The following is a 19,691-nucleotide window of genomic DNA, read 5'->3' as shown; positions in this document are numbered from 1 at the left end:
GTTGACTTTTGTGCAATAGAAAGTTATCTGTCTATCTATCCACTCATCTACACTTACATACACATATACATACAGACATAATGTCTATGTGCATGTTTGTGTGTATAAGAGCCTGTGAAAAGTGATGAGCATGCAAAGAAAGGAAGAAATCATCCCTTTCCTCAAAGAATTCACATTCTAAAGGGGGGGGAACAGGCAAACAATAATGCCATACAAATGCATGCAGAGTGATGCTTGAAACTACCATATAGTAAGTCATGTTAACTTCATAGAATTCACAGCATAGTTACAGAAAAATTCTCCTAGCAGCATGAGCATGAAGTCATGTAGAGTAGTAGGAAGAACATTTGATTTGGAGTCAGAAAGATGATGGGGTTTGAGTCTTGCCTCTGCTGCTTACTGGCTCTGTGACCTTGGACAATCACTTAAACTCTTTGAATCTCAGTTTCCTCATCTGTAAAATAGGGATGAAGTAGAAGATTGTGGATTGAACCTTTCTCTGGCTCAGGGTCCCATGATCCCAGGATTCATTTTACACCTCTTCTTTCAGTATCAGAGACCCAAAGGGAGAATGTGCTTGATAGAATTTGAGGCTGTTGAAAATCACATCCTGAGGTACTTACAGACTGATACCATAACACACAATGTTACAGTAAATCACAGTAACTGATGCTTGTATGATACTTTAATGTCTGTGAAGTGTTTTCCATATATTATCTTATTTGAGCTTCACAACAACCTGTGAAATAATTACTATAATTTACAGATGAGGAAACTGAGGCCCAGAGAGTTGCAATAACTTGCTAATAGTCATAGGATTATAGTTGAAAGGAACCTAAGAAGTCATTGACTCTAACCTCCTAAATTTACATAAGAGGAAATTGAGGTAGAGGTAAACTGACTTGCCTAGCATCAAACAGCTAATAAATGGAAGAGACAGGATTTAGACCCAGGTCATCTTGATCCCAATCCCTACTTGGTATTCACTAAGTAATACTACCCATTCCTAAGCCTAACCAGTGTTCAGTTCAATATAGCCGTATAGCAGGACCTCAATAAAAAGTTGGAGAGTTCCTAAGTCTTAATTATAATAGAATTTGTCTGCACATAAATAGAAGCATCCTTCATCTCCAATAGACATGAAAAAGAAGGAGAAGGTCATCTTCTTCCCTCCAGCCATTACTCCAAAGCAGTCAGCTTATCTTATGGCCGATTTGGTACTGGCTACTTTTGGAGACTTGCTCATTTCTATAGAGGAATCAACAGAGACGCAACCGGAAGACTTGTGAGATGTTAATGTACTTTGCTTGGGCAAGCAATTTTCCAACTGAATACACAGGTATGATAGGGAGAGAGAAGGTAAAAAAAAACATAGCTAAAAATAAATTGTCTACTGTCTTAACTTAAAGGAGATGGGATGATTAAGTATCTGCCATCTTCACTCTGTCTCATCAGCACCTCTAAGACCATAATGGCCACCCTGTGTATGTAAACTACATAAGTTTCACTCTGACTGGTTATGAAGTCTTAAATGTCTTAGGGCTCGAATATCTAAGCAATCTACAGTCTTCCCAGGTATAGAATTCCAAGATGGTGTCCTTCCTTTGGGGTTCATATCAATTTGCCCTGGACAAAATGAACTTCCCATTTCAGATAAAAATACCCCAAAATCTCATTAGAAAGTATCTCTGTCTCCTCCCCCTTCCCCTCTTCTCTTTCATCCTTCCTTCCTTCCTTCCTTCCTTCCTTCCTTCCTTCCTCTTTTTCTCTCTCTTCTCTTCCTGTTCCTCTCTTTCTCCCTCTCCATCCTTCTCTCTCTCCCTCTCTGTCTGTCTTTCTGTCTCTATCTCTATCTCTATGTCTCTGTCTCTCTCCCCATTTCTGTCCCCTCTCCCTCATCTCTGATTCTGTCACTAATTACCTGTGTGGATCTTAGGCAAGTCACTTACCTTCTTGGGCTCTCATTTTCTCCATCTATCAAATGAGGAAATGAGACTAGATGACCTTTAAGGTCTCTTTCATTGTAACTCTCCAGCTGTGATTCTTTCAAGATTCTGATGATCCATCTTTATGTTTGAGGGAGGGAAGGAAGAAAAAAAAAGGGAAAAAAAAAGAAATTTATATGATAACTTTATTGTATATTTTAAAGGAATAGCAAGTTGTAAATGATAGATTTGCAGTTTCATGTGCAATCATCTTTTTATTATAGTATGTTATGGAAATGCTTATTTTATTCCATAAATTAAAAATAAAATGAATTATTATAGTTTTAAAAAGACTGTGCTGATTTTTCTAGCTGCAATTCTGGTTATGGGTAGGTATAAGCTAATGAGATGTCATTGTTGAGAACTTCCTGAGATGTAACCCAGAAGGAGAACTAATCTATTCCATTCTTCCATGTGTAAATGGATGTGCCTATGCTTTAAATGTCCCTATAGGCTCACTCCCCACTGCACCCAGAGTTTGTGCATACAGAGGAGGCAAGGGAGCAGAAGAGTAGAGGGTAGTGGGATGGAAAATTGACACAAAGCAATTTATTCAGGGTATGTTTTAATTGTTCACATGATTTCCTCTTAATGATGCCATGATCAGCTGTGTGCTATCTGAATTTGTTGGAAGACAGATACCTGGTGGTATGAAAAAAGGCACATCATTGAAGCCACATTAACTCGGAAATACCATAGTCTCTCAGAATCATAGACTAACAGAAGTGGAAGACTCTTTAGATGCAGCAAGTCTAACCCATACCAGATCCAATATCTCTCTACAACATGCTCACCAAGTGTTTCATTCCATTTTTTCTGCTTGAGGACTTCCAGTGAGGAGAAAGCTGCTGCATCCTCCATTAAAATGTGAGCTCCTCTAGAGCGGAGGGTTATTTGTTTTTTGTTTTGTGTTTTGCCTTTCTTTATTTTCCAATGCTTAGCATGCTGCCTTTAGGTTAGAGCTATGATAGGAGGTCTCAGCATTCTAAAATGCATGTTATAGAGCCCAGTGAGGGATATTTGTATTGTGTGAAAGGATGCAGGATCACAAAGGATTCTCCTCTTCCTCCGAATTATTAGGATCCCCCCATCATCATTATATTTGAAGTCCTTTATATTTCATTAGCTTTGTTTTCCCTTTTCTCTCTCTCTTACTTTCTCACTCTTTGTTTTTTTCTCCTTCTTTCCTTTCTTCTTTATTCTCTCTTTTGTTTCATACAGAAAAAAAGTTGAGGAGATTGGGGGATGGAGAATTGCATAAGTTCTTGAAATATCCCCAGGAAGAAACTGCAAGTTTTCTTGAACAGTGAGAGACAAACAGAAATCTATGGGTGATCCATGTGGTATGGCGAATTAAGCAAATGTCCAGCCACTTCATGGGGGCCATGATGTGGTCTTTGATAGAGGAATTCTTTTTTTTTATAGTTGATGTTTCTAAATTAACACTTATACATTTACTTGTCTTCTGGCTTGTTGAAGTAGTAGGTTAGACAACACTTGTCACAATAATGTCTGTCAAAATGGCTAGTCACAAAGACCCCAGCACCACATGCATCAGAAGGGCACTCTCGTCGAAGATGGCTAATCTTGCCATTCTCATCAACCTTACAGTACTTCAAAACAGCAAGCTTAACCTTCTTTCTCTTATGCTTGTTCTTTTTGGGAGTGGTATAAGACTTCTTTCTCTTCTTGGCACCACCACAAAGCCTCAGAACAAGATGAAGGGTAGACTCCTTCTGCATGTTGTAGTCAGACAAAGTTCGTCCATCATCCAGTTGCTTGCCCAAAAAAATCAGTCTTTGTTGATCAGGGGGAATACCTTCCTTATCTTGTATCTTGGCCTTGACATTTTCAATAGCATTGGATGGTTCGACCTCAAGGGTGATGGTCTTCCCCTCAAAGTCCTCACAAAAACCTGCATTGTGGCACTGGGTCCAGCCATTGATGGTAGATATAAAAGACAGCAATAGAAGAATTCTTTTTTTAAAAATGTTTTTGTACTTTATGCATTTTTTTTTGGTTAGGCAATTGCTGGTTAAGTGACTTGCCCAGAGTCACACAGCTAGTAAGTGTTATGTGTCTGAGGCTGGATTTGAATTCAGGTCCTCCTGACTCCAGGGCTGGTGCTCTATCCACTGCACCATCTAGCTGCCCTGATACAGGAATTCTTAAAGAGTATATTATAATGGCAAGAATTGTGTCAAACTTGGTTGGTAGAGGTACAAGGATATCAAAGGCCACAATTTGAGTCCTGTTTATTCTTCTATTGCTGACATGCTAGGTGAGCTTATGTGAAGCATTGATGTTTTCCTGAGCTCAGCTTTTCTCAGTACAAGAAGGATATTAACAAAACTTTTTGATTCTATGCTTTTAAATGACTACCCCACACTATTATCATTGAGCAGAACTGTTTATGTAGGCAGTACACAATTTTGGTTGCTAGGGGGGAAATAGGGCAAAGTTTACCAGATCCACATGACTCTTTTTAGTCTAGTTCCTGAGCTGATTTGCATGGTAACCAGGAGGCATGTTGGGTGGGTTTTTTAGAGGAATATGGTAATGTCCTGACCCTGACTCCACCCAGCTCATTTTTAATTTTACTAATTGGAGTGCTAGGGTGATTTAAAAGGGAAGGGGACAGAACCAAGGATCTGATAAAAGTTAAAAGGAATTTTGCCCCATAACTTGGATAAAAGGCAGCTAGGGCAAACTTTGAGTGTAACCATGGGTGAATCATTTAACTTGCTTCAGTTTCCTGAAATGGGGATAATAATGGCACCTCCTTCCTAGGATTTTTGTGAGGATGAAATGAACAAAATATTTGTGAAGGCTTGTGGAAATCTTAAAGCACTAGGTAAATGCTAGGTATTACTACATGTATTATTGATGTTTAGATCAAAATTCTCTAAATGCCAGTAGGAGAAAAGGAAGGAAATAAGCATTTATTAAGTGCCTACTATGTACCAGGCAGTATTCTAAGTGCTTTCCAAATATCATATTATTTGATCTTCACAACTACCCTGAGAGGTAGGTTATGTAGTGCATATTTTAGGTAAGGAAAATGAGGCAGACATAGGTTATGTAACTGGCCTAGGGTCATATATCTAGTAAGTATGTGAGGCTTATTTTTAACTCTGGTTTAACTCTTAAGTCTTCCCGACTCCAGGAAGAAAAGGAATTAAAAGACTTAAAATGCTTAAGTGGTTCTCTACCTGATTGACTGGGTGTGGTTGTCTAGGGTCTTGATCACAATGAGTTAAAGACAGTGCTGGAACATTAAAAGCAACAGCAACAACTGCTGGACCCTACCTCCTAAAGAGAAAAGTTATATTGCAACTGCCAACCTTTCAGGAGGTTCCCAGAAGGAGGAGTAAAGAACAGCGTAATGACCGCACCAGAGGACAAAAGTGGCTTTGCATAACAGACGCTTGACTTTTCCCAGCTATTTCTGTTCCCTGGCCATCCATACATGTTGTCTGTGCATGTCATGTGGATATAAATTTATATATTGTGCTACTCATGTCCCATACACATATGTCCTCCCACATGTGTTTTCTCCCCAACTAGTGGCGTGGTCATTTTGGGGAGTGTGAACCTTAGTCTGGATGGGGCGCCTGAACACAAATCCCTTCTACAACGTACCCCACGAGTGCTCATGAAGCTTTCTTACCACTTCTTTTGCTGTGCTGTTAGATTAAATGCTTTGTTAGCCCAGTTCAGAGCAGAAGGTAAGTACTTCATAAATGCTATTGGTTGATATGCTTTGAAATAATGTGTTCTGTTGGCCCAGTCAAGGTAAACACATTAGTAGGGGCTAGTGAGCTGTGGTTTTGGATGGTGGATGATCACGCAAAGTGCTTGGAATCTGGTAACTTTCTGGAGGCTAATGCATGAGGGTAGCCCAGGTACCATACTAATATTAACCTATGTCACTAATAATAACCTTATTATTATTATTACTGCCCTCTGTTGCCAGCTTAGGTTTTCCTCAAGCTTTCAAGGATGATTAGGAGGATGAGTCCCACATCATCTGTCCCATTCTCCTGCAGTCTTGAAAAGATTTCTGACTTTATCAGTGTGTGAATTCTCTCCAGAGGGTAGATTGCAACCTCTCCACTCCTTGGTTTGATTTCATGAATTTTTGTGGTTGAACAATTCATCTTCTGGTGGTCAGTCTTTTGAGCATAAACTCCTTGGAACTGATGCTTGGGAAGCAAGAACGATGTTCTTCTCAACTCACCTTCACAATCTTTCCAGGTAGGCTAGGCCTCAGGCTGAGGTAGCAAGGTTGGCCATTCAATACACATTTATTAGGCAGCAGGTGATGCTAGATAGACAATGGTAGACAAAGATAAAAAATTCAAATGGTTTCTGTCCTCAAGGAGCTTATACTGTAATGGGAGAGGGAGGGGATATGACATGCCTACAAATATATAAGATAAAAAGTAGAATCAAATCAACATACACATTTTAAGTGGTTTCTAAGTGCCAGGCACTGTGCCTGTGCCGAGACTGGGAATATAATTACAAGCAAAAATAAAGACAGTCTTTGCCTTCAAGGAGTTTATGTTCTAATGGGAGAAGCAACACACAAAAGGGAGCTGAAAAGCTTGGGGGTGGGGAAGGACAGTCCAGAGAGTCAGCAGCAGAGTTTAGAGAGAACTGAAGGATGGCTGGCCTGGTGCTTCCTCATGATGGAGGCTCTGGGAGGAACTCACCAGTGAGAGGAGGGGGGGCCTGAGGGCAGAAAGATCTCCCAGGGTGAGAAGGTAACTGAGGCATGGTGGAATTAATAAATTCTTGTTGACAAAATAAAAAGTGGTGGGGGCAAGGAGAGACTCCAAATGATCCAAGAGAATTTGAGACAGAACACTTTCAGCTGGGAGCCTGGGGAAAACTCCATAAAGGCAGTGGTACGTGAGCTAGGGCTTTACGGAAAAGACAGATTTAAGCAGAAAGAGATGGGGAGTGTGTGTGTTCCAGGTATGGAAGATAGGGTTTGTGAATGGAGAGAGGCAGGAGGTTACAGATGATATTGGGGAATGGCGATTTGGTCCAGTTTGGATTGCCATAAACTCACATTTACAGTAACATCTGTGATAACTGGGAGCCTCTCCTTCTGATACCACAGGACCTTATTAAACCTAATGGCCTCATTACCTCAGGGCAATGGGAGCAATACTAGGTTCCATCAATCCAATAACAAATATTCATTAAGTGCCTACTATTTTGCTGACACAGACGTATTGTCTATTTGTTGCCTCACTCATTTGAATGTAAGCTTATTGTGAGTAAGGATTGCTTCATTCTTTGTAATTGTATTTCTGGTAGCTAGCACAATGTCTGGCACACAGGGGCTTAAGCAATATTTGTTGATCAATAGATTAAAATAGGGATAATATTGAGCAGAGACCAAAAACCAAGGACTTAATCCTTTTGTAAGATATTGCTGGAGTGTGCCTCATCTCCTGATGTGTGGTTTCAGTGCAAACACCTACTGTGAGTTCTATCCAGCCCCCTGGGGAATCTATTTACTGACCTAGACACCAAAGCAGAAGTCCCTTCCAACTCATCCCGAGCCCTCCAGTGTTTGGAGTGATAGCCTGAAGAAACTGATGCTACAACCTGAGACCAAAATCTCCCTTAACCCCAGTCAGCTGGTTGTGCCAAACTCCAAATTCTGCTCCCAAGTCCCAATGATTCTTAGGCTCTGCCAAAGGCAACACTCTTTCTCCTGGCTAACTCCAACCCCCCCATCTTCCCTGTTCAGCTCAGCCCTAGCCCCTCATAGTCCATAGTCTCCTTTGCCCTTCATTCCACCGGGATCTCTAGATCATTTACTTTATTGCTGATTAACTCATACATGGACCATTTACTCTTTAGTACTAATTTAAGTGACTGTCACCTTTCTCAGGGATTATGGAATCATAGATTTAGAGATAGAAGGGATGGTAGAAGTCATCTCATCCTTTTTACAGAGGAGGAAAGGAAACTCAAAGGGTGAAGTGACTTGCCCACAGTCACCCTATTGGCATCAGAGATACGATTTGAACCTTAGTCTTCTTACTCCAAGTCCAGCACTCTAGCCACTACACTACATAGCCTCTTCATCTTAAACTTTATTTCTGCTGGTGAAATAGAAGCTGTGTCCCTCATGTAAAAAAGGAGGTATTTGGGAGATGAGAGTGGGCATTTTGCCTTCTTGGTGCCCTAGAAATGACCTTGCCCAGACTGTAGCCAGCTTTACCTACAGGTTCTGTGGGAATAGTATAATATTCTCTGGAAAGAGTCCAAAGAAAATAAAAATAAAGCACTTGTAATAACATTGATTTGTAATAATAAAATATCTGCTCTGCCTTCTCCCCCCAATGATCTTTGAATCCCTTGCAAATCTCAAATAATAAAATTGGATCTCAAACTCAGGAAATTGGCAAAGTTGTTAAAATATAGGAGATAGATAATGTTAGAGGGTTTGTGGAAAGTCAGGCAGACTAATGCACTATCAGTAGTATGAATTGGTCCAATCATTCTGGTAAACAAATTGGAATTATGTGAAAAGAGTGATTAAGATGTCCATACTGTTTGAGCTAGAGATTCAACTGAAAGGCATACATCCAAGAAGGTCAATGAAAAATAGAAAGGCTCCATATAAACTAAATTATTTATAATGGCTTTTTCTTGTAGTTCCAAAGAATTGTAAACAAAGCAGGTCTCCATCAAGGGGTGAATGGTTAAACAAATTGTGGAAGGCAAGTAATGGAATATTTCTGTGTTGCAAGAATTGATGAATAAGATGAATAAGGAAAAGCAAGGAAGATATAGGAGCTTATACAAAAAGGAATGAAGCAGAATCAAGAAATTGATACATACAATGTAACAATGTAAATAGAGAAAATAATAACAGAATGATTGAAACTGAACATTCAGAAATTGTGATGATCGATCTTGGCTCCAAGAAAAGATGTGAGAAGGCGCCCCCCTCCCCCACCTCTTTCCTGGGAGCTGGGTACTATTGGGTGCAGAACATTGCATATGTAGCTCAAGTGGGACAAGGAGAAGTGAATAACGAGAGATGCATTGCTGGATGTTGGAACAGAATCTCTGAAACAGAATCTCATGATTGAAAATGCAGAGCTTCCATTCTGATCTATGGAACTTCAACTCCCATCATGAATTTCTCTTTTGAGACACTTGGATTATACGTATAATGTCAGACTTTTTTGATATGTTGGCTAGTTTTGCTGAACTGCTTTCTTTTCTTCCTATTATTATTGTTATCATTATTAGAGATATTGCTGCCTAGGTTATATAAAAACAAAAGTGATCAACACAAATTTATTTTAAAAAGTTGGGTACAGGCATTCACAAAGCAGTGAAGAGTTTTGTAAAATCTGTGAACTTTTGCTTAAGAGTATTTATTTTCCTAGAAGAAGTACTCTCCACTAGTTTGAGCTTTCCCTCTTCCTCTCCTCCCCAATCCCTACCCATCACTGCATGGAGGTACACACAGCTGGAGGAGGTGGAGCTAGGTTTCTTTGTTTCTCCCTCCTCTCCTTATTGTCGGCCATGGCTGGTGAAGCTAATAGGGGAAACTGCTGCAGTAACAACTCTAGCTGTGTGGCTTTGGCCTGAGGAAGCCTGGATTTTAATTTGGAGAATAGGAGCTGGGCGGTTATTCCCAGCGCTGCTGCCTCTTCATTTCGACATCTTGCCATGTACAGTTTACTGTACTCAGTCATCTGCATGTAAAATGGATCTAACGATATGGTTTCCTTGCAGCACATAAAAATTCCCAGGTGAAAGTTCTTTGGAATCGATATTTATTCCTTTTCTGTGCCCACACAAATAACACACTTGCTCAATAGACAGTGAAGTCTGCAAGTGAAATATCACTCTGGAACCCAGGAGTACAGACTTGCCAACCAGTGACCTGGAACCAATCCGTATGCAATAGGACACCAGCATGCATAATAGAGAGGTATGAGAGAGGAAGAAAAAGACAGTAAGCATCCCATTAAGTCTGAGCATGAGGGATTAGCAGCTCAGTGTTCTCCACCTCCACAAAGGGAAAATGTAGGAAAGGACTAAAGTACTTCAAAACCATAGAGATGGAGTATTAGTTCACAAAGGCTTAAGAGGACTCTTGACATGAGTCACATGGGAACAAAAGGAAAATGAGAAAAACCAGAAGTCCTGAATATATTAGAGGAGATCTTTGGGCTGTAAAGAAGCCTAGGAATTGAAGGACTATAGCTTTATTTTCTCATATGATCTTTTAGCAAGTCATTCATCATTCCCATTCATTCATTAATTTATTCCTTTGCCCACTCATTAGTCATTAATTTCTTTATTCATAATCACATTTGGAAGGGACCCCAGAGCACATCTAGTCTAATTCCTAACTGAACAGAAATTCCCTTGTGATGTATCTGACGAGTGGTCATCTAGCCTTGGCTTGAAGACCACTAATGTGGGGGAACCTCATGATGATAATGATGATGACAACAGCCAATTCTACCCTGGAACTGCTCTAATTATTGTTCTCCTACATCAAGTCAAATTTGCCTCTGAAACTTTTATCCACTGCAAGTTCCCACTTGGCCCTTTGGAGGGAGGGGGGACAGAACAGAACAAATGTACTTCCTCTTTCATATAACAGCTCTTAACACACTTGAAGACAGCTACCATGCTTCTCCCTCCCCCATCAAGTCTTTTCTTCTTTTGGCTAAATGCTCCCTGTTCCCTCATTGATTCAATTCTATTTTACAAGTATTTATTAAACACTTACTATATGTAAGGTTTTCTGTTAAACAATAGACAGTGATAATTTCCTTCCTTTGAGGAGCTTACATTCTACAGATTAGTAAATTTAAAATTATTTGAGGAGGGAGGAGAGAATATTATCAACTCAGATAGTAAGGAAAGGCTAGGAAGGTTACCTGGGCAACTGAGCCTCTAGTTGATCCTCATGCAGAGTGGTCTCTAGTCTTCTCCTTTCCATGGTTGTCTTCCTTTGGACCCTCTCTGGTTGGTCACTATCCTTCCTTAAACGTGGGCCCCAGAACTGAACACAACAATTTGGAGATGGGCTGACAAAGGCAATGTAAACTGAGGCTCTCACTGCCCTGGTGGTAGAGCACTCTCACTCTCTTAATGAAACCTAATATTGCATTAGCTTTTTTTGGCTACTGTTCACATTGCTAACTCATATTGAGTTTGCAGTCTACTAAACTCTCCAGAACTTTTCCAAATATCCATCCATCCATTCTTTTATTCATTTATTCATTCATTCCACAAGTATTTGAGGAGCACTTGCCATGTGGATAACACTTCAGGTATTGACAAGGACACTTTGCTTCTATTCAATTCCTGTCCCCTCTCATTGCTCATCTAAATTGTCTGGTCATGATGTATTCCCCTACTTAAGAAGCTTAGGTTGCTCCCTATTGCTTTAACTTGGGCCTTCATGATTTAACATCAGCATGTTTTTTTGGATCTTTCACCTTATCCATCCTTATGCACTTTACAAAACATCTACAAGGGCCTTCTTACTGTTCTGTATATACAACATTCCATTTTCCTCTGTGCCTTTGTGTAGAATAGACTATCCATCATTCCTGGGATGTTCTGCCCTTTTAACTCTAACTCTTGGAATCAATGCCTAGCTCTCTTCAAGGCTCAACTCAAGTGCCAGCTCATATATGAGGTCTTTCCTGTCCCTATCCCCCTAGAATTACTTTGCATATATTTTGAATTTATATATATATATATATATATATATATATATATATATATATATATATATATATATATATATATATATATACATGTATCTCTCCCATGGAATAAGCTCCTTTAGGGAATAATTGATTTCACTTTTGTTTTTATATTACCAGTATCTAACCCAGTGACTTTCAAATACTTGTTTAATTGATTTGAATATGGAGAGACAGACAGAGACAGAGAGATGGAAAGAGAGACAGACAGATGGACAGATACACAGAGAGACAGAGAGAGAGAGAGAGAGAGAGAGAGAGAGAGAGAGAGAGAGAGAGAGAGAGAGAGAGAGAGAGAGAGAGAGAAGCCCATGTACTTTAGTGTATCCATATGGGTCTGTTTAGGTGTGGCTCACTGAGAAGCATAAATAAGTATCTCTAGGGTTTCCTCTGCCAACTTTTCTCCAAGGTAGGCTTGATTCCTGCCAGGAGGGAATGAAGAGAATGGCACCATGAGGCTAGCCACTCTGTTCTCCTCAGAGAGAGGGTACTGGGCTAGAAATATATCTATTTCCCTCTACCTAATATTGTTAGTCTAGGGGAGATAATGATTTTTTCTTCAAGCTACTATCCTGATCATTATCCTTTTCATGGGAAAGGCACTCCAAGTTATATCTGAAGGTATGACTTCTTTCCAACTAAATGCCAGTTGCACGATGACCATCACATATAGTGAATAACAAATAAACTCATTATTATTATTATTATTATTATTATTATTATTATTATTATTATTATTATTATTATCGTAGTACCTTGCAGCTCTAAATTATATTATTGATATCAGTCAAAGAACAATCCAGGTGCCACCTTCTACACAATGTCTTTCTTGACTGCTCATTCCCAGCCCCCACTTTGTTACTGTTCTTTGCCTGCAGAAATTACTTTAAATTTACTCCTCTGTTCTATACCTTCAGTTGAACGCAAACTTCTTGCTGTTAGGGACTATTGTTAGTATTATTATGATTTTGTATACCTAGCCCTTAACATTGCACTTCACAATCCAGCAAGTAAATACGTATTAAGTGCCTACTATGTAGCAGGCAATACGTGAGGTGCTGGGTGCTTAACAAGTGCTTGTTGAATTGAACTGAATGTAAAAGACTTTGCATTTTCAACCCCTGAGCACATTTCTGAAGACCAAGGAGGAACGGGACAGACATGGACCCAGATTCATTCTGCTAACTTCTCAGGGATTCATCCAAAGTAATTAAGGGTTCTCTTGGCCTGGTGAACATCCTTCTTGGTGGTTTTGTTGTTTTCTACTTCTCCTTGAGTCAGCAACCCTGAAATGCAGCTCATGTAATGTACTCAATAAATAGTCACCAAAGAGCAATTAGAACTGAACAACTACTGAACATTTGGTTGAGGGGGAACAGATACATCTCCCTAAGGCAATTACCATTCCATCCCCTTGTTTTGTTTAAATTTTGTTTTTTGCCAACATTACTTTAATGTTATCCTTAGTAAAACGGTTTAAAACAAGACTCATTAGAATGTTTTTTTCCCCCAGAGCAAATGTTAGAAATGCTGAGGTTGACCAGATAAAGATTTTTCAGCTGCTTTTGATTATTAAGCAGTGATTCGAGAGTTTTCTGATTTGTTTTTTAGAAGGTTTTTTCATAATGCACTTAGATATTAAGATGTAGGGTGTGGAGTTGCAAATTGATCCTACCATTATGGAAATCAATTTGGAATAATCCTAAGAATGTGACTAAAATATTCATACCTATTTGATCCTGAGATCCTTGTGCTAGGTATTCATCAAAAGGAGATTAATGATTAAAGGAAAGGTTGGTATTTTCCAAAATATTTATACTAGCACCTTTTTTTTTTAGAAGAAAAGGATTAGAAATGAAGTAGACACTAGCCAATTGGGGAATGACTAAACAAATGCATAAATATTATGGAAATTTACGAAACAATGAATATGATGTATATAGAGAAGCATGATAAAACTTCTATGAACTAATGCAAAGTGAAGTAAGCAGTAACAATATGCAAAATGACTACAGTAGTAGAAGTGGAAAGAACAAGAATAAGATAATCAAAACTAAATGCTGGGAAGTTATAATGACCAAGGAAGAGATAAAAAAAATTACCTTATTCCTTTCTTTAAAGAAGTACTATGGGTGCAGAACTCTACATACATCATGTTGACTTGGTTAGTTTTGCTGGACTGTTCCCCCTGCCCCACAAGGGATAGTTCTTTCTTTCAGGGGAGGGGAGGGGAGGATGGAAAGCCATATTCAGAAATGGAGATGTTGTAAAAAGAAACAAAAAAAGATGTAGCAGGCCTTATTATATCTATTTTGTCTACTGGAGGGAGAATGAAAATACCATATTATCAGAAAGTGATAGAAGTTTTTGAGGAATTTCTGGGTCATGAACCTTACTCCTTCACTTTTTCCCTAGGAGACCTGGTAGTACAAGGAGTAGACCCTCTATCAGGTACCCAGTAGAGTAGGGCTATGTGTAGCCTCACTGTGAGCCAAGCCAGAAGTGAGAATTGCTGCCTTGGGAGCTGTCCACCAATGGAGGCCTTCAAGTATCACTGATGCTGGAGCAATAGTTCTTTTAGTACCACATGTTCTCTGACACCCCATGGAACTCTGATATTCTATAACTTTATAGGTAGATATTAGCGATCTGAGCAGAGTAGGGAGAAGAAAAGGAAACTGATAGCTGTCTGGGGCAGACGGGAGAGTCAAATTTTCTCTGACTACTTTCTTTGCGATCTATAGTCCTATATCTCTGGATGTTCTCTCACTTTAACCTATCTGCCCTATATCTCTTCTATTCACAGGCAAATTCCTAAAAAAAGCCATCTATAGTCTATTACCTCTGTTCACTCTTGAATGGGATGTCCCAGTGAAGACTTCTTAGTGTAATTAAGGTAATGAGTTCAGAAGGTAAGATAGGGTTAAGAATAGATTTCTGTGAGTTATTTTTTTTAGTGCCATATATCAGTAGTTAAAATTTGTCTAGTGGTTAAGTCTTAACTTACTTTTTAATCTTATTCAAATGCATCTTTGCCCCTAAAGGAATCTGGCTCCAGAAAACCCTTAAAAGGTTCCTTATCTACTCCCCTTATCCCCCTTTTACAGGATCTTACTCAGATGTCTTCCAGTTCCCAGCATTGTCTGTTCAATCCCTAAGACCTTTCAAAACAATTGTAAATTAGAGCCTGGTGTGTGAGATTGTAAACCCACAGTTGGGGGAGGGAGGGGGGAATTGAGTCTTATATAAACTGATTTCTACCTCTGTGGGCTGTCTCCCATCATCAGAGCTTACTGATGGAGGGACACCCAAATCTCGAGATTTGAAATAATAATAATTATAGCTATAATAAATTAACTTTCTGTTTCTCCTTGGACACCTCTGTGTTTTGTTTTATTTTTAATTCGAGTGGCATCCCACGCACTCTGCTCTCACTCTTCAAATCTCTTTTTGTCTAGCTTCTGACCTCATTACTTATCTGAAACTCCTCTTTCCAAAGTCACCGATGATTCTCTCTCTCTCTCTCTCTCTCTCTCTCTCTCTCTCTCTCTCTCTCTCTCTCTCTCTCTTTTATTTTTTTTATATCTTTTATTACAACCACATCTATTTCTTAATTTAATTGCATCCCCCCCAATTAACAAAGACCTATTTTCTCTTCCTCCCAACTTCATCTCCAATGAGAAAAAACAAAAAACAAAAACTTTGTAACAAATATACATGGTCCTTGTTCCTCTAATTTATTTGTAATATGACCTCTTATATCTATGTCACATTTCCATTTGGAACCTCTTGGCAAGAGGTATTGGTTTAAACCGAATTTCAGCCATACTACTCTTTAGTTTTCCCACTAGTTTTTGTTAAATCGCGAGTCTTTGTCTTTGAGTTTATTGAAAGCTAGGCCACTAGGTTAATTTTCTTCTCTAGGTTGTGTACCTAATCTGTCCCATTGATGGAGCTATCTTTAAAATAAACAAACAAACAAACAAGCCAATGCCAGATTGTTTTGATAATTACTGTTTTGTAGTATAGTTCTAGACTAGACTATTTTCTAGACCACCTTCCTTCCCATTTCTTTCATTATTTCCTTTGGGTTTCATGACCTTTTGTTCCTTCAGATGAATGTCATTTTTTTCTAACTCTATGAAATATCTTTTTGAAGTTTGATTGGTATGGCACTGAGTAAGTAGATTAACTTAGGTAGTATTGTCATTTTAATTATATTTGCTGTATCTGCCCATGAATAATTAATATTTTTCCAATTATTTAGGCCTATATCTCCATATTTCACATGTTCACCAATGAATGTTGCATTGATAAACCCTTTTTCCCAAAGCACCACCTCCAGCTCCCCAACATTTGACAGTTTCCTTTTTTCTCAACTTTGTCAATTTTCTGCTTTGCTAACATAATTTTTAAATGTTTTTTTTTTCTTCAGAATGAATGGGACAATTCACAGTTCTGCCAACAATGAACTAGTGTAACTGTCTTTTCATAGCCACTCTAACATTGACTATTACTGTCTTTTGTCATTTGTACCCAGTTCCTGGCTGTGAAGCAAAACCTCAGAATTATTTTGAGTTGCATTTCTTTTATTATTAGTGATGTGTAAGAATCTTTAATATGATTGTTAATGGTTTACAACTCTCTTTTTGAGAACTCTTTGTTCATATCTTTTGATCACTTATCTACTAGACGATAAGATTTGCTTTTATATATTTGTGTTAAGTCCCTAGATATCTTGGATATCTGTCCCTAATCAGGGACATTTGACACAAAACTTTTCTCCAATTGATAGGTTCTCTTCTTATTCTAGCTATGTTGATTTTGTGTAAACCCTTTTTCTATTTCAGTAACCTGAGTTACCTCTTTATCTTTAATAATCTTTATCCTTCATTTGATTAAGAATTCTCCCTCTAGCCACAGTTGCGAAAGGTAATTGACTTGGTTCTCTTCTAATCATTTTATGGTGTGTCCTTTCATCTTCACGGATATTCTTCATCCATTTTGAGCTTATTGTGGCATATGGGGTAAAATAATAACAGTAATAGTAGCTAACATTCATATAGTGCTCACTATTTCCTAGATACCATGCTAAACACTTTACAATTATCTCATTTAATCTTCACAACAATCCTGGGAGGTAGGTACTATTATTATTCCCATTTTACAGATAAGGAAAGCAAGGCAAACAGAGGTAAAGTGACTTGCCCAGGGTCACATAGCTAATAAGTGTCTCAGGCTGGATTGGACTCAGATCTTCCTGACTCCAGGTCCAGAGCTCTAGCCACTACATCACCTAGCTGCCCCTAGTATGGTAGTTGAAACCTAACCTGTCAACCTGCTTTCCAGAATCCCCAGGAATTCTTGTCAAATGGATAGTTCTCCCCTAAGTACTTTATGTTTGGGGGCTTATCAAACACTAGGGTGTTTCATTTAACTATTTTGATGCTCACTTGGTTAGTCTGTGCCACTGGTCTACTTTTCTACTTCCTAGTCAGTACCAAATAGAGTTGAACTCCTTCATAATATAATTTGTCTATGATCATGTTTTGGGCTTATCCACCAGCACTTAGAGGACTGTAGATCTAATGCTCAAAGAGACTTCAGGTCCAATTCAGTCTGACTCCCTTATTTCACAGATGAGGAAGAGGACTAGAGATGTTAAGTGACTTTCTTAAGGTCACATATATAGATGTATAAAAGGTAGCATTTGAACCAAGGTCCTCTGATACCAGAATCACCGCTATTTCTACTGTACAACTTCTTTAATTCAGCAAGGTCAAGTCAAGCCACAACACACTTATTAAACTCCTGCTGTGTATCAGACACTGTTCTTAGAGCTGGATAAAATAAAACAAAGTTTAGTATTCCACTCTTGCAAGGTAAGTGCCTTATTACTATCCTTGTCATTCTTGTCATCATCGAGGGCAGCTACATGATGCAGTAGATGGAGTACCACCCCTGGGGTCAGAAGGATTTTAGTTCAAATCCAGTTTCAGACACTAGCTGTGTGACCCTGGAAAAGTCACTTTACCCTTTTGCCTCAGTTTCCTCATCTGTAAAATGAGCTGAAGAAGGAAATATTAAACCACTTCAGTATCTTTGCCAAGAAAACCCCAAATGGGGTCATGAAGAGCCAGACATGACTGAAATGACTTAATAATAACATCATTGTTATTATTATTGTCTATGGCAAAAATTGAGAATCAAGAGGGTTATATACAAACATACATACCTATGTATGTATGCATCCAGGGTAGCATGATGTAGTAGACAGAGTTGGACTTGAAATCAGGAGGGCCTATGTTCAAATCCTACCTAAGATACTTACTTACTATGTAACTTTGGACAAGTCACTTCATCCCTCTGAGCCTCAGTTTTCTCAGCTGTGAAATGGGGACAATAATAGTACTTACCTCTGAGGATTGTCATGAGTCTCAAATGAGGTAATGTATGTAAAATGTTCCATAAATCTTCAAGTGCAAAAGAAATGTTAGCTATTATTATATAATTGGTCATACAACTAACTAATTGCAAAAGCAAGACCTAGGATAGTTCCTCAGGTTCTTCGTTCAACATTCTATCAGGCTGCACAGTCTCATCAGCAATTTTGAGATCATATTCACACAGGCAGGATGGGCCCTGGGGAGCTAAAGCTAGCAACTGAACTTGGAGGAACAATGAAAGGTTGTCCAACCATGATGTCTCACTGTTTACAGAATCACAAGATTTTGAAGCCAAAAACTCTCTTCCATGGTTTTCAGTTTCTAAAACACTGAAACCAAGTAACACCCAAAAGGTAACAAAGAGGTACATGGTGGGAGTCGACAGCCTTCAACACTTAACAATTATGGAACTTCAAAGAAGTATTGGAGTGAAGGATCTCATCAAAGAAATGATAGAAAAGAAGACGGTGGGAGTTGGCTAAAGGCAAAGGATAACCTGCATGCGCCACTGGTATTTTCATGATGTAAAGGTAAAGGGAAAAAGATTTCCATCATTCTCAGTGAGCCTTCATGACTCTGTTGGTTCCTGGGAGGGAAGATAAGGACCTTACTCTGTCAGCCATACCCCTAAATTTATTGTTGACTCACCAACCTCATATCAGTAAGTGAACTGTTGGACAAATGTTCTCTGGCTCAACCAGGCCCCTGAAGAACAAAGTATAAAAGCCCTTAGTCAGTGAGTCTGAGCCCAGCAAAACTAAAGAAGAAAGCCATCTTTCCTCATTGTCATGGTAAACTCTCTCTAAGTTTCATTCCTCTTCCAGAAATCAATCCAGCCACTTCTCAAAACAATCAGTCAACAAAGCTACAAAGAGGAGGAAGTATTCAAGTTAGACAACCAGAAAATTGTCAGAGCTAATGGTCACTTCTTCTGGGGCACTGGAACAGGTATGGTATCCCTCTATTGCAGTTCTGGAAAGACAGAAGTAACCCCACATTCTCTCTCTAATCCTTCTCTGTCTGGGATAGAGTTTAGGAATGGTTATGTCTATGTGAATACATGTGTGCCAACTTACCCAACACCAGATGGCCATTCTAGAGGATCTACAGGCCTTTATGATTGAGCTGGCCCAAAACGGACTCACTGACCTCAATCAAGTAAGCGAACTTTGGGACTTAAAAAAACCCAAACAAACAAATAAGAATTTTATTTGGCCAAAGGTAAACTCATGGTGAGGCATAGATGAGAGTTGCAAAGGATGGAGAAGCATATCTGTTCTTCCCCCTCTGCATTGTCATAGGGCACATCTGCATTGGATTCATAAAATCACAGATGCGTTGGAATAACTGAGTATTTAAATAGATGATCTTACAAATGGGATACAGGGCAGGTATCTTTTAGCGGAGGTGAAGTTTGGAGAATCATTGGCCAGAAAGGAGTATTTTAGCATTGGAGAGATAACAGGGGGCAGAGGGGAGGAGAG

The 19,691-nt window shown here is 39.0% G+C and overlaps 1 pseudogene; it reads right to left on the bottom strand.

Annotated features, from left to right (window-relative positions):
- Positions 1-3,439: 3,439 nt before the first annotated feature.
- On the bottom strand, positions 3,440-3,906 carry LOC110203304 (ubiquitin-ribosomal protein eS31 fusion protein pseudogene; annotated as a pseudogene).
- Positions 3,907-19,691: the final 15,785 nt, after the last annotated feature.

The sequence above is a fragment of the Phascolarctos cinereus genome, unplaced genomic scaffold (assembly GCF_003287225.1).
Source record: "Phascolarctos cinereus isolate Bilbo 61053 unplaced genomic scaffold, phaCin_HiC Scaffold_7;HRSCAF=346, whole genome shotgun sequence".
In the NCBI taxonomy this organism is placed as follows: domain Eukaryota; kingdom Metazoa; phylum Chordata; class Mammalia; order Diprotodontia; family Phascolarctidae; genus Phascolarctos; species Phascolarctos cinereus.
The sequence above is the reverse complement of the archived record's forward strand: the minus strand, read 5'-3'. Positions and strand labels throughout refer to the sequence as shown.